Source organism: Poecilia latipinna, unplaced genomic scaffold (assembly GCF_001443285.1).
Source record: "Poecilia latipinna isolate Pla-1442-1.1 unplaced genomic scaffold, P_latipinna-1.0 Scaffold834, whole genome shotgun sequence".
NCBI classification, from domain to species: domain Eukaryota; kingdom Metazoa; phylum Chordata; class Actinopteri; order Cyprinodontiformes; family Poeciliidae; genus Poecilia; species Poecilia latipinna.
The window spans coordinates 346,300-371,594 of NW_015113450.1; the positions used below are offsets into that span (position 1 = coordinate 346,300).

General features: G+C 37.5%; 1 protein-coding gene across 1 annotated transcript in view; it reads right to left on the reverse strand.

Moving 5' to 3' along the window:
* cntfr (ciliary neurotrophic factor receptor) overlaps positions 1-10,468 on the reverse strand; it is a 249,873-nt gene extending 239,405 nt beyond the window's left edge. The window contains exon 1 of the mRNA XM_015047586.1: positions 10,222-10,468. The gene's annotated coding sequence lies outside the window, so the exon portion shown is untranslated. The remainder of the gene's footprint in view (positions 1-10,221) is intronic.
* Positions 10,469-25,295: the final 14,827 nt, after the last annotated feature.

Sequence of the window (25,295 nt, forward strand, 5' to 3'; positions counted from 1 at the left end):
TTTTTTTTTTTTTTTTTTTTTTTTTTTTTTTTTTTTTTTATCTTGGCATGTATGCTGGTGCATCTGAAATGCATTTTATGTGGGTCTAAACGTCAAGAAATAAAGTCCATTACGTGAAACATTACACATCCTATCACATTTATCAAACATGCATGTCATTTGTGATGCACTGCCTGCTAAATGCAATGCATTCATGTTGAAATGAAAGGTAAAACAGCTTATATTGCTAAGAACTCACTCTCTCCTTTTCTATAACGGAAATATATTAATCTAAGTGGTCAGCAGCTGATTTAACTAGAAAATACTCCCGTTAAGGCTGCAGTGAAATGGATCTTCATCAAAGTGTCTGCATCAGAAAGCACATGATTAAGTAGCATCATTATACGATCATTGTTGTGCCATTTGTGAATTTAATTTCACCCTTGGTGACATTTTAATATGTCAAAATTATCCGTGGAAGTACGTCTTAACTTGTAATCAGACATATTTGGTGGTTGATGACAATATTGGCAAAACTGGTGGAAATTTCTTCTTAGATAACACTGTGGAAACATATATATATATATATATATATATGGTGTTTGTTTTTTGTTTTATTAAATAAATGCCTAGCTGTTGCACACAGTTTATTATAATTTGGACCCCCAAAAATAAAAAAGCAAATCTAGCAACAATACGTGCGTATGTTGAGTTTTTTAGATGACAAGAATATGGGGTATGAGGAAAAACTCAGATGAGCAGAGACTATTTGTAACCAATTCATAACCACATTTTTGTTTTATTTTTCTCTCACAAAATTTCAGACACAATAAAACTCTACTCTTTTACAAAGTGCCTTTATGACATACAATATTTTTCATTTCTTAAATTTTCCATCTCCCCACTTTCCCTGTTCCTCCGTTCAAGCTTCTGTCCCTATTCCTTTACTACTTTCCTTTCCTCTGCCTGCAGTGGCTGCCCAATAAAGGATGTTGTTAATATCATTAGGCAGACTTCCTCTCCGGCCAAGCACCCGGCCCACTCCCTTTCAGCCATAATCAAGCGTGCACACTAACTATCAAAGTAGACATTGCTAATAAACTACCACAGTGGAGCGGAAAAACACACACACGTATGGTCGTTCAGAGAAAATACTGTCGGGTGAGCGCAGTTAAATAAAAGCGCGTGTGCTCGGTGGGTGTGGGCCGCATGTAAGGGGGTTTGTCCAGACACCACCAATAAAAGGAACTCCGAAAGCAGGCCCAGTGTAATGCAAATCTCCTACTTAAGTATACAAAATTAATTAAGACTGACTGAGAGACATGTACATAAGCAGACATGACTAATGAAGTGGGCTCTAAGAAGAGGCAAATACTGCCAGTTCAGAAGGTTTAAATTAGGGAAAGAAACGTAAGAGCGATCATAGCTTCTAGTTGTGCAGCAGTGATTTGCTGTAAATCGTCCTTAAAAAGGAAAGCAAAGTGACAGCTGCATAGTAGAAGGACTTATCTTCCTACAACTTAAAGCTAAGGTCAATATATCAGGAGTTAAACATAGTGTAAAGGGCAATATGAAATGCAATACAGCGAGCGTGGAGCAGTACATTTACAGAGGAGGAAGAGGGGAGAGAGGCTGTTAAAATAGAAATATATATTAACAGGCATTCAGATTCACACGTTACTGTCAAGCACAAACGATATTATTTGCGAGGACATGTCAGGCAGGTCATGCATTGTTTTGTTTTTTAAGTTAAACTTCATTCTTTTAATAATTTAATTAGCACGAAGATGCCACTATTTATCCAGATAAGTTACAAAGCAGTTTTGTATGAATGGGTCATTTTAGTTTTGCTTCGATATAAAAGAAAAACCACTGAAAGAGGAGTGGAACATTTTCTAAGATGCTAATATCCATCACAGTTTTTGGATAAGTTTGATGTATCTTTAAAGTTAGAGCTTGTCAGTATATATCCATATCCGACTGGGGTGTTGGTATGCCATGTTAGGTGACTATGGTTACCAGAAGAATAAAACAGTATTTCGACTTCATGTAGGTAATAAAGCTTTTTTTGTTCCTGATTCCTACTTGGAGTATAAAGATATTTGGTTTCACAGAAAACAATAAATAAGTAAAAGGTTTTCAGCATGGACAATTTAAACCAAGTATATCAATGCACAGTTTTTTTTTCCTTCCTTGGAGTGTAATTAAGAGAAGCTTCAGGATTCTTGCACAATAGGTGGTGACTATTGAGCTCCATCTGTCATGCTTTATTTACCGCTTTCCACATGTGCATTAATGGAAATAGAAAGGGTGACATTGATTAGGGTTTAGACATCAGGCTTTTATAGATTCAAAGCTCCCAGCTCAGAGAGAGGCACTCACCCTTCCATTTTCATAGTGCTGAAAAAAAAAAAGCAGTCCAGACAATGGAAATCATGTACTTGGACAGGTGTGGACAAAAATGAGCATAAACAATAACACACTTTACAGAATGCAGATTCATTAGAGTGGACAAAGACACTCAACACAAAAATGCATGGACAGACGCATCACGCGTGCAGACAGCACTGCCGCAGGCAGAACCCCAAGCCTTTCAACAAGCCATGCATATTTCATAACTAAGATAAATAAATATATCAGGAAAAATATCCTTAAACCAGGAATGAATTATTTGGTCTCTATTATAAACGAGGGACTCCATGCTGAGACTGATAAATATATCAGGAACTTTCCAGTTGATGGAAAATGGTACATTATTAATAATGTGCCTCACTAAAAGACTGGTGAACACTTTCTGTGCGCAGGGGTGGTGAGAAGCAAACATTGAAGCAAATGAGAACTAATGTTTCAGCTGAAAAAAAAAAGAAGATACTGAAACACTGTCTCTCTGAAGCACCAGATTTGTTTAAGTTACTTTGTTTTAGAACAATCGAGGACACAGGTTAACCGCCTCCCCTCACCTGTTCACCAAGATTATTTTCCAACTACACTTTTATTTGTCCCATGTGCAATGACCTTTGTCTTGCCTGCAAAAAATACCTAAAGTGTGAATCCATTCAACCTGTCCCCTTTTATTTCCTCTAATCGTTGGACTATTCTTTTCTACCATGACCTCAATCACACAAGTGGCCTTAAAGGTGTTAGACTCATGAGTGCTCCTTCATTCTCATTTCTACCCACCCTTACCCCTGGCCGACAAACATTTATAATTGTCAAAGTCCCATCTATGGTATTTCTGAACCTCTCAGTTTCTAACTCAATTTCCTAATGTTTCCTTTTTTTTCTCTACCAGGGGCTGGAAGGCACTCTTTCAAATTAAAATCTTATTCGGAAAAAAAAATAAAAAAAATAATAAATTCCCATAACCAGAACGTTGCACATTAATCATCCTGCAACATCTTAAGACATCAACAAGGAAGTTACATCTTGACTACAAAAGGTCTTACAGTGGACAATGATCCCAAACGTGGTGCCTGAAGGACAGCAAAGTCAGTGTTTTAGACTGGTCATCAGAAAAATCTGATCTCAGTCCCGTAACGAATTTGTGAGCAGAGCTGTGTGAGCCAGGAGGCCAACAAACCCAACCAGATTTGGAGATAGGCATAATCCTAAATTCAAGCAAAAAATTGTGAGAAACTTGCGGAAGGCTACCCTAAATATTTGGTTATAGTCATACAGTTTAATACTAATGTTACCAAATTTGAAGGAAATATGTGTACTCTTCTGAGCCTGAGGACTCTGCTAATTAGCTATTAAATGTTTTTTTTTTGTTTTGTTTTTTTAATCCTAGCTGACATAAAACAAAAAAAGATTGAATCTGTTTTATTGTAAGCCAGAGAAAATACAGGTTGTGTGTATCTGCACAGTGTTGAAGTCCTCTAAATGCAGTTGCCCTTTTAGCCCCGCCCCTTTGGCCCCGCCCTTTGTTGGTACCACTACAGCCATGTTAAAATACATGGATAATACTCCTACATCTTGTTTTCATTCTTTTCTCAATATTTTTCTCTGAACGCAGCCCTTTGTTTCTTTCTCTTCATCTCTAGAGTTGTCATTGTAAGTCCTTAAATCCATCTCTTAAAATAAAAAAATAAAAATAAAAAAATGTTGTTACCCACCTTCCCTTAGCTGCCTGAGTTAACATCCTTGGTATTCATTGTTTCTGGTATTCTTCAAGTCTGCCAGAGTTTGAGCCTTCTTGCCTGGTATAAATCTTATGTTCTCTCCATTGCCTGACCTCCTATTATCCTCAAGTAGTGACCATAGTCTGATGTTATCCACAGCTGACCTCTCCTTGTCACACTTCTTAAATTATCAGCCTCTCTCTCAATTCCAAGGCGAAAGTGGCACTCTACCTCTCTTTCCTCATTTACCACATTGTACTTGGAAACAGGGCACCCTGCATTCTGAAAACAAGTGCTATCTTCCTTTCTTTTATGTTCCATTTTCATGCTTTGACATAATTTTAAAGCATGTTTAAAAAACAAAAAAAAACAAAAAAAACTTTTCAAACCTAATGCTGAAAGGTCCTAAATTTTCTATCTAGAAAATTGATTTCTAGATAGGTTTAAAAGGCCAGAACAACTTGTGTTGTGCGAGTCCATTTTATCAATTTTTCTGCCTACATTGATTTGTCTTTGATCACATCCCACTTTAAGAGTTGACAATAAGAAATAACAAGCACTGGAATATTAAAAGAAATGTGAACTTAAGCTTGATTACATAAATGCCTTGACAAGCAAATGATGGTCATTATATATAGTTGACATTGACCATATATACCATATGGTCAATGTTTTATCTCTGCCTCTTCTGATCTACCACAGATTACTTGAGATTGAGAAATCATCTATAATATTCTAACTACACTTCATCTAAAATACACCAGACTTTATTTTATTTCTAAGGGACACTTACTACCCGTATGACTATAAAAACACACTTGCCACTCCAATGAGGTGTACAGTGTTGGCTGGATCCATATTAACTTCAAACTTTTGAGAATTATTTTTGAGAAGTTGCCCAATTCTACCTAATATTATTAACATTTTACAATACAGTTATATTTGATGTTAGAAATAAAACTAATAAAAACAAGATTTATCGACTAGATCTAAACTATAACATCCAGTATTAAACTAATTATCTTGAAAGACCACCATCTTCCTGTAGTTTCACGCCTAGACTAAATCAAATGCAAGTGAAAACTAAATTTACAAGGGTGTTGCTTTGTAACAACAAAGCAACACTCATGAGAAAATAAGAAGAAAGACATTGGCAATGATTGCTTTTCATGTCTTGTGTGTAAATCTCTTCACTCAGTAGCTGGCCAACTTACAATGCAGTCACAGTGGCGGACAGCTACAAGAAGCACAACACTTCATGCATCCACTCTTCCCAGAATGCTAATGACTTTCTCCTATGACATTTCTATATTGCATGAATGCGGTTCTGGATTGCACCATTGCCTGGAGGCAGTTTTCACAAACATGTTTTTCTCATGACGTATTCGTACGCCATATTTGCATGTGTCTGAAGAAGGTATTTTATATACATAATGGAGCTCAACTTCTTGACAGAATGCAAATATATCTGAGTGAAGGTGTCTCACATGTGCAAGCAAAGCGTCGAATAGTTCTCTAGTTTTGTCTGGTATTTGTGTATACCAGGTCAAGCTCTTGTTTTAGGAGGGGCTTAGAGTTGCATTTTTTTTTTCTCTATTTGTTCCTCCATCCATTCCTCATTTGCTTTATTCTGAAACTGAGAGCAGTCAAACCAATGGATCTCCTGCAGCAACAAGAACTCCAAAGAGGTGAATGAAGTTCTGTGTAAAGAGAGAAATATTCAATTGGAATGTAAGTTTCCCAACAAAACACGTAAAAATGCTGCTTCTAAAAGGTGAAGGGAAGATACATACACAGTGCTGGACAGATAGGTGAAAAAAATTACCAACAAAATAAAAGTTCAATAAATAATATACCTAAACCATACTAAATAACAGTCAAAACCACAAATACCCATTATTAAGAACTTTTCACCACTTTGACTATATTAGCAGTTATATACCGAACAATAAGCAATGACACAAGGGGGATGCTGAATATCTATTTGCCCTCCCCATATTAAAGGGGACAAAGAAACCATGCAGGGTTCCCACAGATAACTAAAATAATTACAAAGTTTCCCTCTAAGCCACATTTCACGGCCTGTTGAGTAGAGAGAAAATGGTTGTAAAATCCATATCTTGGAAATGTAAGTAAGGCGGCTTAATTGGGGCCAAATTCCGACAAATCGTGTCATGTTTTTACACCTTCAGGTACAGTTAGATAAAAGCACACAGCAAGTGGCATTTTCTATCGAAAGACACAGAAAGAATAAGACAGAGAAAGCGTGGGAGCTGCATCTCACCAGAGAGGAACGTTGGCTTTTTAATGTCTCTCTGTTTGGAGGCTTTCTGCATCTAAAGCCCTCACCTGCATCTGTTTCCACAGAGGCAAGCAAAATTTCTCTGTTCTGTGTGCATGTTCACACAAATGCGCTCGTCGAAAATATCTTTTCATAGTTTCACACCTTAGATGCAGTTGGAAGGCAATGCACAACAAAGATTGAAAAAGAAAAAAAAGAAAACCAATGTGCCACCACGGTGTTTTCAGCATAAATCTAACTGAGCATTGACTGAACTTTAAAGAAAAGAGATGATAAATTTGAAAATGCATAAAACTGACAAAAAAAAGCTGAATTAAACACACAAAGAATTTGGTTTTAAATTTCTGATAAAGAGCTTAACTGATGCGAATCTCTCAAAAGACTGCTTTGTTCAAATTTAAAACAAATAAAGATCAAATGTAGGGTTTCACAAGGCTATTTTAAGCCCACGTTTGTTCAGTTTCGACATGCTCCACATAATTCAGATTATGAAGTTTTATAACTGCAATGATCACACTCAACTTTGAAACACATTGCAAAAGACTTTATCGCACTAAAGTAGTTCTTCAATGCATTGACTAAAGAGGATCTGAATGCAAATGAGCATAACATTTTCAGTAACCATCTGTGATGTCCTTCCACTACACAAATATGCACCCATTTGCTTCGGATTATCATATAAAAGTAAAAAAAAAAAAAAAAAAATTGAGGTTAATGTTTGAACAAATTCAGAACAGGAAGAGAAATACAGTATATTGTTAAAAAAAACTTAATTTATACAGTTCTTTTATCATTTTACCCATATTAACCAAGTCACATATGCATTCATACACCAATACATAGATCGGTCGGGAACATGGGGTTAAGCCCCTTAAACATGGGAACAATTTTCCCAATGCAAGACATCTACTGCACCCACTCTGACACAGATGTACCCAGACAATGAGGAGAAAACCTGACAGGCAAAAATAGAGAAGTTTAGAAATATTGCACGTTTTTAATCAAGCCTACCCCTCATTAAATGTTCATAAGCATTAGTTCCCAATCATTTGTTAAGCTACAATAACCACCATTATTTTTGTTCCGACATTTTCCCCTTCCTCCTTTGCTAATAAGAACTACCATTACTTTGAGTAACTGAAACTGTTTCAATAAAAAGAAATAAAACATCCAATTTCAGGATCAATGCCCAAACGTCTAGACTGCTTTTAGCAGCCTGAAAAATCAATATGCAGTTTACAGGCATCTCTGTGTGCTGCTTGGTATACAGGCATATGGGCACACAGATGCTCAACATACACTCGCAAGCACTGCTCTGCTTTTCTGTAGTCTGTGTTTCTCACACATGCACACACACACACACACACACACACCTGTCTCTTCCCTTTCAATGTTTCTTCCAAACCAACGCTGTCTGCACTGCATGCCCAGGAATATGGGCATACTAGAAACATACATTGCTGGTCTTTCTGGTCACAGTCGAACTGTCAGCCTGAGCGCTTGTCTTCTTGTATCTACTTCTTTGTGCATTTGACTTTTCTTGTTCAAACTTTTTTTTTACCTTCTGCCTATTAATCATGACCATCAGTCTGCCTGTCCTCTATAATCTTCTTGCCTGTGTCACTCTGAGATGCCCCCCTTTTCTCAGCCTGTCTTTCCGTCTGACCACCCCTCCCATCCGCGGACTCTCTCTGTCAGTCTTTCTACTTGCACACCCTCCTCCTCTTCTTTCCCCTGTCCCCTCATCCCTCCTATCAATCCCTCCCACTCCACCACCAACTAGGCATGAAAACGGTGCTCCATTAGGAGCACCGGGGCTAAGCCCAGTCTGACACATACTGCTTTGATCAGCCGTGAGCTGGGCTAAACACCCCACCAAACCCCCAGTCTGAGGAAGCGTAGTCGGGAAGGAGGAGCGGAGGGGGGTTGCATGTTTAGAGGAAAGCAAAAGTAGCTGGAATTAGAGGGACATTTGACCAAGGAGATAAAAACTTGTGCACAAGAAAAGAGAAGCACAACTCTGTAAATTAAAGATATGTCCCACAATTCTGACACCATTCTACTTTCATCAAGTTTTAGTTTTTTTTTCTTTTCTTTTCAACATCACTTGATTCCCACAATGTTGCCTTAAGTCTTTGTTTTTTCTCCCTCCCTTCCATCACCTCCAGGTAGCCTCTGAATGCACCACCAACAAATCACTGCAGGTGCACAGCTCAAAACTCTGAGGCTAAAGAAAGCGTCTAATGTGAAAACAACCTCAGATCAGATTTCTGAATATCAGAAATTGTCATGACAACTTATCTGACGTGACAAATTAAAAAAAAAATAAAATACTGAAGTTACTGAAAATGCATGAAACATGCCATTGTGGTATAATGTTTGAATTTCGGAAAGACTTTTATAGCTTTTTTCCCCTCCACATTATTTGCTTTCTTTTCCAGGATTACAAGGTCTACACAACCCTCTGCGAGTCTTAGTATCGTAGTTATTAAGATCTATCTCACGTGTATAAAAGTCAATGTAAGTTCATGTAAATTTTGCATATAGGTTGTGCTTTGAGATTGTGATTTTTCATACATTTCAGTTATGATTCAAATTGCTGTGCAGCTCTGCTTTCAGGATTGTATAAAGAGTAAATCAACAGGTAACAAAGAAAAAAAAACATTTTTGAGAGGTTTCAGTATTTAAACAGACAGACACTAAACCTGCAGCAGTAAAAGGACAAAAACGTTGTCTTTTTCTCCCAAGGACTGAGGAGAAAAGGGATTTCCGCTCACTGCTAATCAATCAGGCTGTGATAATGGCTCCCATGCCTAGCTGTCGACTGGAAGGGTCAAGGCATCCCGTGACCCAACGCCCAGGGCCCAGGGGCCAAAGCTCCTCTCAGAATAGCACCCCAGGACAGACTCCCTGGGCTAATTGTCCAAGCCAGTGTCAGCCTTTTCAATGCCCCCCTCCCCAGCCTTCCCCAGTCTTTCCACTTTCTCTGTCATTCCTCTCTTTCTTCTCCCCCTCTCTCACTACCCATTCTGCCCTCCTCGCAACTCTGCGATCCTCTCCGTTTCAGCGTAACTGAAGAATCTATACCAGCTATATCAGCATACAGGAGCGGGTTGGGCGACAAAAATACTACTTACAGCTTGGGCAACACAGACAAACAGAAGGTGGCTGGTGAAAAGCAGAGAAAGTTAATGCAATGAAAGAGACATGGGAGGAGAGTGAGAAATTGGACAGCGTGTCAGAAAAACATAAGTGACAGGAGCAAAAGCAACACAAAGACAAAGAATACTGAGGGAGGGAAGAAAGGAAAAGAAGAATGTAAAGGACATAGTGGGACATATGGATAGACAGTCACAGAGATGCTCATCCCTCTTATTACCGGAGTGAATTGGCCAGTCTATCCACTTCCAAATGGATATCAATTGGTTTCAGGAAATCTGCTCAACATCATTCTGACAGAGTACGAGTCTGAACACACACAGAGCAAGAGTCCAAAGCCGACTCTACTCCAGCTCTGTGCAAAGACATTCCTGTCATTCCAAGCGCACACTGCTAATTAACATCATTAGATCCCACAGACAGAGGGAGAGCGTGATGAAGAGGTAGTCAACGGTTGCACTAGCTCCACATCTCTTCTCACTTCTGTCACCCTTCTTTCATCTTCCTTGTATGTCTCTGCACACTTCCGTCAATCAGACTCACTTTCTCCCCTCAGAGTCTCTGTCAGGATCTCAGCCAAAGAGCGCTGAAGTGGAGCAAAGTCCCCCCCTCCCAAAAAAATGCAAACATAAGAGATGATAATTGAAATCAGCTACTCACTGGGAATCTTTAGCTTTTTCTGTATTTTCTTTTTTCCTGATCTGTCACTCCTTATCCTCTTCTTCAGTGGGGAATGGGAGTGTGCTATCCTGGCGAGTGTGTAGTGTCAGTCCGATAGAGGGAAGTTGCCTTCTGCGTGCATGAGCATGTGTCAGTGTGTGCGTGGAGGAAGGCAGAGAGAGTGTGAGTGTCTGTCTCTGTGCCTTGCACTGCTCTGACTGAGAGAGCTGAGGCTGTTTTAAACAGGCTGCTCTCCCCATGTGACCAGCCCAGCCACAGGCAGGAATACATTACGGAGACACACACACACACACACACTCGCTCTATCTCCCCCTTCTCTCTCTCTGTCAAACGTACACACACTGTGTCCACATTGCACCCCCTAGCCACCGCTTGGGGTATTGGAGAGAGAGAGAGAGAGAGAGAAGCTCTCACAAACAGGCACACACACAAACAAATTTGCCATGCATACTATCGGGCATTACAAAAAGTGTTAAAAATTGGAATAATCTTGCCAGATATGCAACAATTTCTTCACAAACAAAAACAAACATAGCAGAAGACGTCGTGATATTGGTTTGAGTGGTGGAGGTTTTGGCCGGTTAAGAAATTCCCTTTAGACAAAAATCAAGAACTGATTCATTCAAAATTAAATCAATATTGTTATTAATAAATAAATGTCCCTATTAAATATATATTCATAATCGAGAGCTTGTTTAGTCAGAAATAGCTTTACTTAATTTTTTATCCTGAAATATGTTGCAAGATATATTTTTGTAGACTCAAATTTCAAAATAAAAGTGCATGCACAGAAGAAACAAATTATGTTGGGGAAAACTACCGTGGTACGACAAAGTAGAATCAGATGCTTGGCTTCAGACCTTGACCAGACCTGCACCACAGAAAAACCTCTGCCTTGTCTTTTGAAAAAAAAAAGAACATGAATTAAAAAGAACCTGCAATTGAAACGGAGTTAAAGAAAAAATTCTCAGAAATACCTAAAGTAGCTTTACAAAATAAGTGTCACAAAATAAACCACATTTTGGAAACAAATAAATTATAAACAATATACACAGATTCTGAAATAAATAAATAAGAATAAAAAAGTAAAACTGTGATTAACAAAATAAACTCCTTTAATTACAAAGTCATATTTATTTTAAGTCATATTTGGTATATACAGCATTTTTCCAAAACCTGAAGTTATCAGTCACTTAACAGTGAAATGACACTATGTGGCTGGAAAACAAGTAAAACTGCACCTTTACCAAATCTAGCTGATTTAAAATTATTTAAATAAACCACCAAGTTGGAGTTTTGATTGAAATGAGACAGACATCTCCCAAAAGATAATAAAATACTGTTAATGAAGTATCCAAAATGGAAAAAAATTCATAATGTTATGTATCATAACAAAGGGAACTCTGCTCTTCCTATTCTGCACATTGGTCATACTAAAATCTCCAGTTTCCTATAGTGATGTCTAACAGAGAGTTTATAGCTCTTTCAAAGACCTCCATAGCTAATCAGGGTAATTGCTATTTCTCTGCTGGACCTTTTACCTATATCAAACTGACTCATTGGTTTTCCTTTGATCATGAATTTGAATGTCATTGTCAGACTTATCTAGTAATTTATAGTTGGTAATAGTGTGCCCTCTTGTTCAGGTTATTCTCTTGAAAGGGATGTTAATCACAAGGGACTTCCTCGTAATACAAGATAAATAAAAACACAAAATACTATACCCCAATTAGGTACAGTTCATCCAAGCATATTAATATGCATACTGTATCTGTAAGCTGTTTCCTTCCTATGATTTAGACTCTTCAGTGTTGGCTGTGGTAATCTGTCACACCTGGAAGCACTGACCTTTTCAGTAATGAAAACCTTTTAAAGCTGCCCTTCTGTTTCAAGAAATATAGCTGCATAAGAGCTCCTATATCTTACGAGAAAAGTGAAACATACATTACACCAAATTTTTAAAAGCCACAACTCATGTAATCTCAATATCATAAAGTTCTCACATGAAACTGTGACCTGGAAAATATACAGATGGTCTACTTTTGTTTCTTCCCAGGTACAGAATGGACAAGAAATGAAACAATAAATACGCTTCATTATTCTTTCTAAAAATTGCAGCACATGCAATATTTGGACTGCATGCCAAGAAATGGATGGATGACCACCTCCTAACACATTTTTCCTGTAATGTTCAGGAAAAATTACTGGACTACTCGGCTCCAGCATGTTGGACTGAAATAAATATCTTCCAAAAAGGTGCAAACTTATTATTATAAATATTACCAGGACATTCTGTTATTATCACAACCACTTCCAATACCAAATAAAGGCCGAATATTATCGATAAATCTGAATAACAAAGGAATTTCTCAAAACAAATGCACGTTTCAATATTATAAACAAAGTATTAGTAATGAAAATTTTTTTTTTTTTTTTTTTTGCTGTTGATGATCATTTGCAACTATTTGCCATCTTCTTATGTGAACTTCCAGCAGGGTAATGCACCATGTCCAAAAGCTAATGCCATGTCAAACTGGTTTATTGACCATGACAATGATCTGTAGCAATAGTGGCCATTATTGACAGTAATGAGACAGGAAATGGGCAGAGAAAGAAGGTGGTAATACAAGTCTCAAGGCTGGGAAGCACATTTCAGAGGGCTTTGTTGAGGATTACTGGCCACAAAATGTGGGGTGCGGTGCACTGGTTCATCACAAACTGCCCCATTGTTTGTTACTTTTGTTGTCACATCACTGTCTTCCTTTATTTGTCCTTTTCATATTTAATCATCATCTCATTATCTTGGTAATAAATTTCAGTGTTCTACAAGTGCCTCTAAATGGTCAGATATTTAGTGGAATTATAGAATAATTACATTTTGTGAAAGAGACCATGCTTACGGACTCCCACTCTAAGCTCACAACTCATTCTAAAAGCTTCTCATTCAGTAGCTTCTACACAAGGAATCCTCACATACTCCTCTTTCACCTCTGATTATTATCCTTATTTTTTGTTGTTTTTTTTTCAATACATAGGAGGGTTAAAGGCTTGTCCAGCTTACTTGTCCAGCAAAATAGTAAAATTATTCATATTGTAGGGTCAAGACATCAGGGGGTTTTTTCAGTTTCCAGCACCTGGCATGCCATGGTCGGTGAACTTTCATTAGTGCAGAAACCGCAGTAATGTCTAACATTAAATAATGTTTTTTTTTTGTTGTTTTTTTTTTTTTTTTTTTGTTGCTTTGAAATTTGATCTGAAATAGCACAAATCCTGTAACAGTGATGTTCATGTGCAGATTACATGGTCTTTTAAATCTGCAGCAGTATTGTATATTCTAGAGTTTAAAAAAAAATCGTGGCAGCCCAGCTCATCTGGCGATCACAATGTGCAGACTAAATTGCCAAATGTGTAGTTAAACATATGCTGCAGCATAATATATGGCATCAAGTCTTCCTAAGCCATTAAAGCAAAAGTCAGACATGCAATAATGTGACAGAGGTAAAAACCTGATATTATGGTTCTATGAATCTAAAAGAAGACATCTTTTAAACATGTTCGCTGTGAAATTTCTCTGCAGATTTTTCAGTCTTTCACAAAGGTCAGCTAAAAGTAACTCGCCCCGGGAAGTGAAGGGTAGCTTATCAGCATTCTGGATAAATAGCAGTTGTCCAGTACTACTTGGCTTCAGGGAGTCTGCACCATCTTTAATCCAGGTAGCTCAGATGTCTGCAGGGCAGTTTTGTAAATGTGTACTGTTGAGCACAGTAGAGAACCAAAATTAGTAAACGAGCTAGAAGGGCTTCACCTGACAGATGCTGATTAATACATTGGACAGGAAGGCAGATACATTGCAACTAAAGATGGACGGCCTTGATCATTAGGTCATTTAATTTATTGCCAAAATTCAGCCACTGATGTATGCTGCCCATATTATATCCATATTGCAAGAATTATTTTGGGCAATTTTCTGTTTAGGTTCTTTCCTTGTAAATATTCCTACTAGTGCCTATTGAACAACTAACTACCAAGTCTGTACACACTGATGTGCACACAAAGGCACACACGAAGTCAAAATAATCCTCTTGAACTTCTTTGCAGAATTTTTCTCCCTACACAAATCTGTTGACCTCCTCCAGCTGCCAACTTAGTTCAGGAGTGAGAAAGCAAGTGTGACATTTGTGACAGCCAGTTACAGTCTTTATATGGATGCTGTCTCTGCTGCAATTTTGGCGGGTCAGGATGCAATGGTGTGTTCCATGAAGGTGGCACAGGCTTTAATTAAAGAGAAATAATACCTATAGGTCCATTTAGAACATACAAACTTAATGCTTTGACTTTAACTAACCTTTCCTGGTGAGTCCAATCTTGCTTTCTAACATATATTTATCCTATAAAAAACATACCCGACGTGTTGCTTTAATTCTTACATGTATGTTTGAGAAATCATAGAATTTCCTGTGGCTGCTTAAATGCTTATTACCACAAAGCACCGCCTATTTCCACAAAGCTCCTCCTTGCGTCATTCTCCAGCTGAACATCCGCCTCTCGGAGCACCCTTTCCTCTGCACCAGAGGTTCAACTGCAGTCGTCTGTGACCTGTAGTGTTCACAATTGCATTTGAAAGCCTCCATAACTCTTTAACACGCTGTCAGCTCCCAGGAAAGTGAGATGCATTGAGTACAGTGTCCAGATCTGAGATGATGCTCAGATGATCTCATGGGAATCATTTCTGATCGATCTAATTACCAGCGTAATTAGATCGTAGTAGAAAATGTCTGTGATGCTTCATAACCTGCTCTAGATGAACAGATTAACAGAAAAGGTGTCCTTTTTGGTCATAAATTGGCTGAAAAATGGAAATTCAATTACTGGTGTTTTTTCAAAACAGATTTTTTTTTTTGTATGAAACATTTTTAATAAACTGGAGATGAATACATGAAATTATTTAATCCATATCTATTTTAAATGAATAATAAAAAATATATATTTTTACAACTCACATTCATATGCCTCATGGTCATGTTCTGCAAAATATTGTGAATTTATTTTATCTCATTACTGGAGATTATTACAGCTAAAGGAGGGCAAAAAAATACTACAGAGAAGTTGAGGAATCAAATTTGCTGGGTTTTCCTTTAGTAATGCACTAGAACAGTTTAAGTGATCTCATTTTATCCTTCAGCACATGAAGCAAAACATAGCTTTAAGAATGTGTGATTCAAATTTCTAGATTCAATGTGAAAAATGTTAAAAACAAAGAATGGAACAGATAAGAAGGGGAAGATGGTGATGCTTTTTAAATGTTGCATGATAATCATTTTGCTACTCGGCTACATTTTTGGCTCACAACACCTTGTTCAGGTTGGGCTGTTTTCTGAGAATTCAAGACAGATTGAGGGACCCAAAAATCAGTCAACACCAGCTGATGTGTTTTCTTAATCTGATTAAATAGGGATCATGTGACATGCATGTGAATGCACAGACCCAAGTTTCTTTGTTGTAATGTTGTATTAAAACAAGGTAATCAATGTGATTCCCTTCACCTGTCAATATTTTCAATCAAGGCTTAAATGTGGATTTGTTGAGATGAGGGCTATGGTTTAAAAGGTTTCCATTTGAAAAGCTGAAAAGTAAGTTAATGATACAATTATATTTGTGTTAATATGGAAACAGTGCTAAATCATGTAAAAAAAAAGAGAGAAATACTTCAAAAATAGCCAGTAGAAGTTTTAAGATAGAGATTTTTTTCCCTTCTAGAAAAGTTTTACTTTACTTACTCAAGAAAGTGTTTTTGTACTACAATTGGGCGATAAAACAAGATTCAAAGAGGAAGTGAAGAATTATGATAACTGGTTATGATATTTTACTGAACTTTATTAAGTTTTGTACTGCAAGTAAAAACTTCAACATTTTTCACATTGCATTTTTATTTTTATTTTTTTTTCTTAATCACTGGCAGCTTAGGGAAACCTGACTGTTGGTCTAGTTGACTTGCAGGCAAATTTCACTGAAGAAATGGAGAGGGGGAAATTCTATTGATTAGAAATTGAACTAAAGGCATGATAGATCATCATTGCTACAGGTCATAACGTGGATAGGGTGTGACACAGCCCCACCACCAAGACTATTAGCAACCCCCCAAACTTATAGTATGTACATGATGCACAGGCATCATGCCACAGTACGGCAACCAACAACACATCTACGTCCAAGACCTCCCAGTAAGGCCAAAGAAACAACATCCCACCTGACGGCATCAAACCCTGTCCATAAACAACAATGTGGGTCATACCTCATTTAGTGAATAGGTGGTCCCCATGTAACACATGCTCCACAAAAGTGCCACAAGTAACAGGCCCCTCATTCAAGTTACCTCTACCCAGAGTGGCCACCCTGGTCACAATAACTGACAAAGGCCACCAGTCCTGAAAGTAGAAGGTAACGGCTATAAGTAAATGTAGAAACAATATTTTTCAAAGATGGCATGAGGGTAAACACTTAGGCTGATATGATAGTATTTGGAACTAATGTCATTCAGAGATATGCTTAAAGATTCTAGCTAAAATCATGTATATTAAAGGAAAAAATCAGAACAAATAAACTCTGAGCTCTGGCTCAAGTCAAAAAATATTAGATGGCAAAATCAATGGACTAAAAACCTCCTAAGGGCACTTTAAAACTTCCAATATTCCTTTGAAAGTAGGAGTGATTGCTGGAAAATTTAAAGATGCTATCAGTGAAGTTTTCTGAGAACACAGCTCAAGGAGACATTCTTCAAAGCAAGTTAAAAGTGAGCTGTAAATTACTGTATGTGTCAAAAAGTTTGGAATAAAATATCTTTTAATTTTATAAAAATTAGCATAGGCTTTGAGTTTTGTGGCTATCACAAATCACAAAATGTAGTTTTCATGGATCACTGACTTCATTCACTAGACACAGCTGAGTAAGTGGCCTAATCACAGCTGCAACAAAAAGACTCAAAACTTTTATTGGAGTTGGAGGCAGGATCAATTTTTTTCATGACCATTTTTTTTTTTTTCCCCAAGACTCCAATTTGCGGTGAAATATTGTCCTTGATGTCTGCAGGAAAAGCTCCTGATAGGTATCATTGATTATTCTAAGCATACTTTCATCTCATTTGAGGGTGTAAGGCTGTATGAGTCTGAAAGAGTCCGTTGCCTTACTAATTGAGCCTGTGAAAGCCATTGGGAGGTATACTGAAGATTGAGCTCTTGTGAGTGTGTGGCATTTTATGTTGGTATTTAAATCAATATGCTGACTATAACGGAAAGACTTAAAATACAGGTGTCTCATCTGTTCCTACAACTGTGATTCTGAACAGCTTCTGGAACCAGTTAGACTGATGTATATATTATTTAGCAACATAGTTAGTGTAAGGCATCCTGATAAATTACTAAAATACATATAAAAAAACAATACAATGACTATTCTAAGGAATAAGGAATAAAGATTGGTTTGAAAACCTTAAAATACCGTAGAAATCCAGGAAGAGCTCCACTTAGCTATTAATATCTTATATAATGGTATAATCTTAAGAAGGTACAAGAGAGCCATAAAAACAAAATAACTACATCTTGACAGCCACACTGGACAGGTTCTGATCCAGAAAACCAAATATTTAACAACAAAAAATATTTGGTGAAGAAGGTTAGACCAAGAAGACATGAGCCAGATCATTCCCAAAGTGGTCAGGTGATAAGTAGATAAGACACCACCGTTCCAGGTAGACCTGTCATGAATTGTGTGAAGTCTCACACTTGCGGCAACATTCCCCCACAGTCAGAAAAACAGAGTAAACACTTGCGTTCACACAAGGAATGGGAGGAAAGCAAAGATCTAGAAAATGCTGTGGCATGAACTATATTTTGTCTTTCCAGACCAGTAAAGTCTCTTGACAGCCAACAATGTAATTGATTAATTATTTACTGGATTTTGCTTCATGCTTGTGTATGTGATGCCATGATAGCAGCAGCAGATCAGAATAGTATTATTCCCTGGACAAACCGCACTATGCAATGGTTAAAAATGACCGGGAAGCTGCCAAACCTGGTGGGAGCAAGATCTTTAAAGAGGACCACTTCCTCTTTGATAAACATTAGTGACAGGTTATTTAAAATGCACGTCACCTTCCTAACATTTCCTAGTCTCTTGTGTTGCATGCGAATCTGTTTTGTGGATGGCATCTAAAAACTAATTTGTCTAATCTTTTGTTTCTGTTAAGCTAGTTTGTTGGATTAGTATTTCACGTTGCCATTGCATTTCATTTATTTATATTTTTCAAACAGGTTTTTAAAAACAAGAAAGCAAGTAATCAGTAGGACAAGAGAAAACATACATACATAACCAAGAACAAAATAATTAGCTTCCCACTACTTTTCTTTTTGAAAAGAGTAAGAAGACGTGAACACTCATTTAATCTTAACCCTTATCTCAATTTAGTGAAATATGTATACTTACTAACTCGACATTATCTAAAATTGTCATTAAAATAATGTAATGGTATGCATATGCCTTTTCAATATAATGTGCTAAAGAACCAACAATTAAATTATATTACATAAACAAATTTATTATAAACTGAGTCTCATTAGACAAGAAAATCTACAGGCCCAAAATAATAATAGTGATAATGACAATTATAAATAACAACTGGACAATAAATAGTAGATAGTTAATTTGAAATCATCGTAAAGTACTGAATTGTTTGTTGCTTAAAACACACAAAAACAATTAACTGTGTGCTTTTTTTTTTTTTAACCATACCTGCCCACCTCATCATGTCATGATTTAGTCTTCTTTCTGGTCGGCTGGGGTTTGTGTGAGCAATAATGAGCCTCTGCTGCTGTTATTGTGAGTGTGAGAGGCTAACTTACAGGCAATTTGGTTTTAAATTACATTTTTTGCTGACCTCTGACTCCGGAGTTGTGTGTTACATGCCCTATGAGTGGCTGTAAATGGATTTGATTTATCAACATTCACAGACTGCAACTATTTCACTAAACAAGCAAGACACTGTAGGCTTTGTATAACTTCAGTTCAATGAGGCATGCAACAGCACTTCACAGAGTTTCTTAAGCACTCCAGGAAAACCTGAATGTGCTATACAATAACCCCTACAACGAATGTCAAGAAATTCTGAGTGCAATATGAAAGACTGGCAGTTTGTGTGTGTGTGTGTGTGTGTGTGGTTATACAGAATGTATAGTTTCGCCAGAGAAAAGCATGCATCCTAAAAAATACTGTTCTTGAAAACTACCAAAAGAAAGAAATAAATCAACCCTAATGTCCATCTTTTGTTGCAGTCCTTGATGATTTCAGTAAACTTGCATCACCTCTTGTAGTAAATCTCCCATGTTTATGTGTCTGTGTGTGTGTGGTGGGGACCATCTTAAGGAGCTAGAGCAGTTTTGTTTATTCATAAAAAGTGTCATGTGTCCCTGCCAATGTGAATAAAACCAAAAACATTCATATGGAGTGTGCTGAGTGCACACATGGATTCTCTGGCGTCACAGAGGGATGCGTGTTCTACAGTAGCTCTGTGAGCAACAGCAAGTTAGTGTATGATAAATATTCAGTGTTTATCAGCGTGTCTGCGGGTGTTAGCTAAGGTCAGGAGATAGATCCTTCCTCTCTAGAGGGACGTGCATGGAAAGCAACATTATGTCTTTGGGTCCTGCTGTCCTCACTTCTTGGATTCACAAATCTGCTGATCAATGTTCAGCCAATATTTGTTTGTTCTGATAAGATAAACAGAAAAAATGTTAATAGTTTGCCATGTGGAAGATGTTTACATTTGTAACTCTTCTGCAAGGATATTAGATTTTTGCCCATGTTATTTTGTTATTAGACCATTTGACATGTTTCCATTTTCTCGACAGCGGTAACTTCCTTCCAATATACACAGATACAGCGACTTTGGTCGCAAAGCAGTGCTCTCAGCAAGTGAGAAGTATCACAAACTAACATGGATTTCTTGATCTATTTTAGCAGCACTTTTAAATGACTAATAAAATGTCTTGCCAAACAACGACAAGATCAAGAAAATGTATGTTTTATAGCAACAATGTACACCTGCCTGCAGGTACAAGATAAACTTTTTATGTAACATACTCTTATTTTTAAAGTACAATTAGACACTAAAATGTAAAGCTTATTACATGTCTGCTCTATGAATATTTTTCTCATTATTAAACAGAAAAACTGAATAATGCAAAAATCTTGTCTTGACAATTTACATGCAGTGGCCATTTTTGCTAAATGTACCTGTTCAATAGCCTGTTGACAAACTTAGGGAATTAGTCAACATCTGGGTGTGGTGAAGAAAGCTTCCTTGCTTTCTTCCTTACTTTTAAAGCTTGTCTTAAAACCCATCTATTTTACTTGGCTTTCAACTCTAGCGGGATCTAGTTTTAAATTGTATGTTTTTGTTTTTAAACTAAGTTTTTATTTTATGTTTTTTTATTGTTATGTTGTGTTTTGATGTACAACACTTTGTATCAGCTGTGGTTGTTTTAAAGTGCTTTATAAATAAAGTTGGTATGGTATGGTACGATATCAACATGAGAATCAGTAAGGGAAGAAAAAGGGATTTAAGTGACTCTGAATGTGGGATGTTAGCGCCAGACAGGCTGCTCAGAGAATTTTAGAAACTGTTGTATATTGGTTTATTTTCTTGGCTGTACAGAAAAAAATACCCAGTGAAAGGCAGTCGTGCAGGAGGAAATGCCCAGTTGATGCACACAGTTGCTCAAATAAACAATCATTACTGCCAAGGTACACTGCAAACATCTCATATCACTTTGAAGCAGATGGACTACAGTAACACAGCAGCACATCGAATCCCGCCGCCTCTTTTGGTTAAAAAATACAAACTGAGGCTACGGTTCACACAGGCTCTGTGTTATTGGACACTTTGGTGACAACACATGAAAACGCTAATCGTACTGCAGTTACAGGAAGTGGAGAGTGCTGCCGTGAGTCCCTCTCACCTCTGAGGCACCTACAGGTTGTTCGTCTGACAGGACCCCGATTACACAGCAAACCCAAACTGCAGTCAGAGACCCGCTCCACTGCACTTCCTCAATGAAATTACTGCTGATTTTGCTCTGGACTACAAAACAGGATGAAAAAATAATATAAATCTAATTTTTGATTATATTAAAAACAGGTTATATTAAAAACTTGTAGTCTAAGGTTTTTGTTTGTTTTCTCTGAAACTCACATGAAAATAAATCCCTGTATTTGATTCACATAGTCAGTGTGACATTCATCAGTTCTGGTGAAGCTCACACCGCCGTAGACGAGAAGCCGCCTTGAGCAGCCGCCAGTGTCACCCATATCAGAAACTGCTACTGTTCCTGCCATGAGTGGTGCTAAGAGTAATCTAATCTGCTTGGAATGAGGTGATGGGTAACTGATCTTACAAAGTTCAGATACTCTGATTTCTTGAATATGACGTTCACCAATGCATTTTCAAAAACTATGAAATTTGTTTATTGTATGTATCCTCCCATTTCCCACTAAGGGGTTACCTGGTTTCTGTGGATATAGATTGTCCAATGATGTAAGAGCCAAATGTAGTTATGGTCTGTCTTACTTTGACTTGGATTCAATCACCGGTCTGCTAAACTGCATCAAACTAAAAATGGTTATCAATTGCCTCATGGTTTTAGCTGAAAGAATAACTATATTTACACTCCGTCACAGTGAAATGTTTAAAATCTGTTGTCAATACAGCAGTGTATTAGACTTACCAGAAAGGCAAAATCCTCATGTAAGACTTGCGAAAAATTAACTCTGTTTGACACTGCTGAGCACTTGTGGCAGCAAATCAGACACCCACTGTGTCTTTTGAAAACGGACGGAACAAACAGAGTTGATAGCTCTGACTTGAGCATGGATTTTGTTTGATTTGCAAAGCAGGAATGCTGTAGTTAATTGTGCGTCAAACATTTCTGAAAGAACATTTTTGCCAGGAGCAATCATCTTAATGAGTGAGATGATAACTGCTAATTAGTGAGTAGACAGACTCAGGTAGGTTTTTCTTCATAAATCTTTAGCTATAAATCTTGAGGAAGGTTTTATTGCCGTGGGGGAAGAAATGCTGTTATTATCTAAAGAAATTCTGTCAGGTGATTCATCTAACTGATGCTATTTGTTGAAATAACAATTAGGTGCATTCCATTGTAGGCTTAGTGACCTTTTTGTAATTTAATCACTCAAACGTGTCCGTTGCTTGTTACTTGTTGCTATCTTTTCTCTTATGTTGAAAGTCTCCAAGTTATATAACACTGAATTTTTATTGCAGCATTGACAAGCTAAAGCACATCAGATGTGAAGTAATAATTTGACTACACTACATGACAGTCGAGAATTGTTTCTTTTTCTGTTTCTTCACACACAAAAGACACATTACTCCAGTTTTAATCTCCTTACATTTGCTTCCGGCACATTTTAGAATTCATATTAAAATGTTAGTCTTTACTGTTAGGGCTCTACGTGGTGAAGAGTCTGGCTGTTTCTCTGATCTTCCAGCTCTACACCCTTTCTCACAGTCTGGGATTTTCCAGTCAAAGGCTAGCAATGCTTCCACAAACACAATTTAAGGTCAGAGGGGATAAATCCTTGTTGCCCAAGATTGTGAAATGTGCTGCCTCCTATATTTTGTGCAGTCTTGATTCTGACTCTTAAAAGAATCAGCTAAAGAATCATTCATTTACACTTGCTTTCAGGTTAATATATGAAGCATGAAATTACATGTAGGCTACCTGATATTTCTCTAATGTGTTAATCTTCTTTCATTATTGTTTTGTAGTAAAGCACCCTGTGGTTTTTGACCTGTGAAAGGTGCCTTGTAACAGTCATGATTATTCTGACACACAGTAAGATTTAACTGATTTGCTTCTTTGTTCAAAACATATTTTGTGTTCACAACAAGAATTTGTGGTTCCCCTGTTTTGTAATGGAGTAATGCCAAAGTTCGGGCATTCTACTAGCGCGTGGAACAAATCAATCAAAAACTGTGAGCTGTGCTAGCAAACAGACAACACATGTATTTTCTCCTCCTGAAATATTTAATTATAACAACAACACTTGTAATGCTCCACTGGGTGTATTTGAATATTTTTACATTTGTTACTACTGTTGATTTGAAGTGTAGCAATAACATCCAGCTCACTAGATAAAACAATTTGCTGTACTAGTTTCCCAGATAAGCGCTTTCAAACATTTCCAGGAGCATTTTTTGTATTTCATCATTCAAAAAAATATAATTTTTATCTAATCTGTAATCAGATAAATTTAAAGGAGATTACAAATAGTTCTTTTATTGTTCTTCTGCTTATTGTCTGAAAATGAAAAGGGATTTAGAACATAAATCTCCTAGACCACTCTTAAAGTATACAATTTGATCTCATTAGTCAAAAATATAAATGGAAATTGACTGATTTTATAAATTGAGACTAAATTTGCTGATACACATCATAATTCTGATGTTCCCTACAGCTACGCCCAAAATTATTAATTTAATACATTTTAACAGCATGTCAACAAAACATATTTTATTTAAACCGCTTAGTTCAGATCTAAATTTGCAAGAGTTGTAAATATTTGTTTTTGTCATCCATTCTCTATATCAGCTTATATTTGCACATTTTGCAAGGGGAGAAGTTTGGTGCATTCATGACAGGTCCTTAATTGTGTATGATATAAATAAGTGTTTTACTTACGATGCAGAAAGGAGGTGTAAATGCATGCAAGTATGTTAAATGTCACTTTAAAATAAATGCAGATCCGAAACCATGTTGATTTCGCAAACATGGAGACAGACTATGTTTTGTCACTGCTGATAAATATATGTTAGCTGCTTACCAAGCCAAAAAAAATCTACATCAGTAGCAGTCATGTAGAAATTTGTTTATCTTAAGCTAGCAATTCAATTACTATTGGTGCCAACCACTAGCGGAACAAGTCAGAGTCGGGTCGGGGGAAGGGGTTAATGACCGGGTCCTTTATACCCAAATAATAAAGCTCATGATAATATAACTTTACAACATAGACATGCCCGCAACAGCGGATCTTACAAGTTTCACAACCACAGAGAGCGACTATGTCATTCTGAAATCCATCAAACATGGAGAGAACAACAGAAACATTAGGCTACGTGGTCACTAATGATGAAACAACACAAAGTCAAAGCTGTTCAGAACCACGGAGAGCGATCGGATTATTTTTGACACTTTATCAATTTCAACTCAGAGCCTGGAGCAGCTAGCTACTGCTGAAGCTCGGTTTATTGTTGACGCAATGAACCGAGCACGCAGCAGCGCGCGCAGAACCGAGCACGCAGCTTCACACAACTGCAAGAGCTGACCGCACCGCAGCGTTTCGCAGCAACTCGTGCACCTGGATGTTTGGAACTCGGCACGGATCGCGCGCGCCGAGTTACGTTCACAAAATGGAAGATGCTCTTGCAGGCGGCTCCAGTGTAAGCCTTAACTATAAACGTCACACTACTGTCTTGGCTCGCACGCGCTCAACCCGAACTGCCAAAGTCCCAACTATAACTCAGCCTTCAGTCCCTGACATCACCGCTGTACCACCAACAGAAAAAAGGGGATGTAAGCTAGGCGGCTGGGCTGATACAACTTACAGTCTAGTTAACTCACACTTTGTGAATAATGTCAGAGTTGCTACCTGTAATTAGCCTGGCTCCTTCGCTGGGCTGGCAGTTTTGGCGGGTCTGAATCGCTGCCAACAAAAAAGTCCGGTTCATCTCCAAGACAAAATATGCGTCCAGTTTTTTGACTTTTCCTTGCTCTCTTTTTTCCATCCTCTTCACTTTGCCGCTCCATGGAGCTCCACTCATGTTAACTTAGTCCGTAAAACTGCTCTAGCTAGTTTACCATCTGTTGCCAAGAGACCAATGATGACGTTGGTGGAGGGCTGGTGACAAGTTTTACCTAGAATACACTTAGAGACAATATTGGCGATCCTCTTGTAATTTTGAGTGTCATAAAGTTAAATGTAAGAGT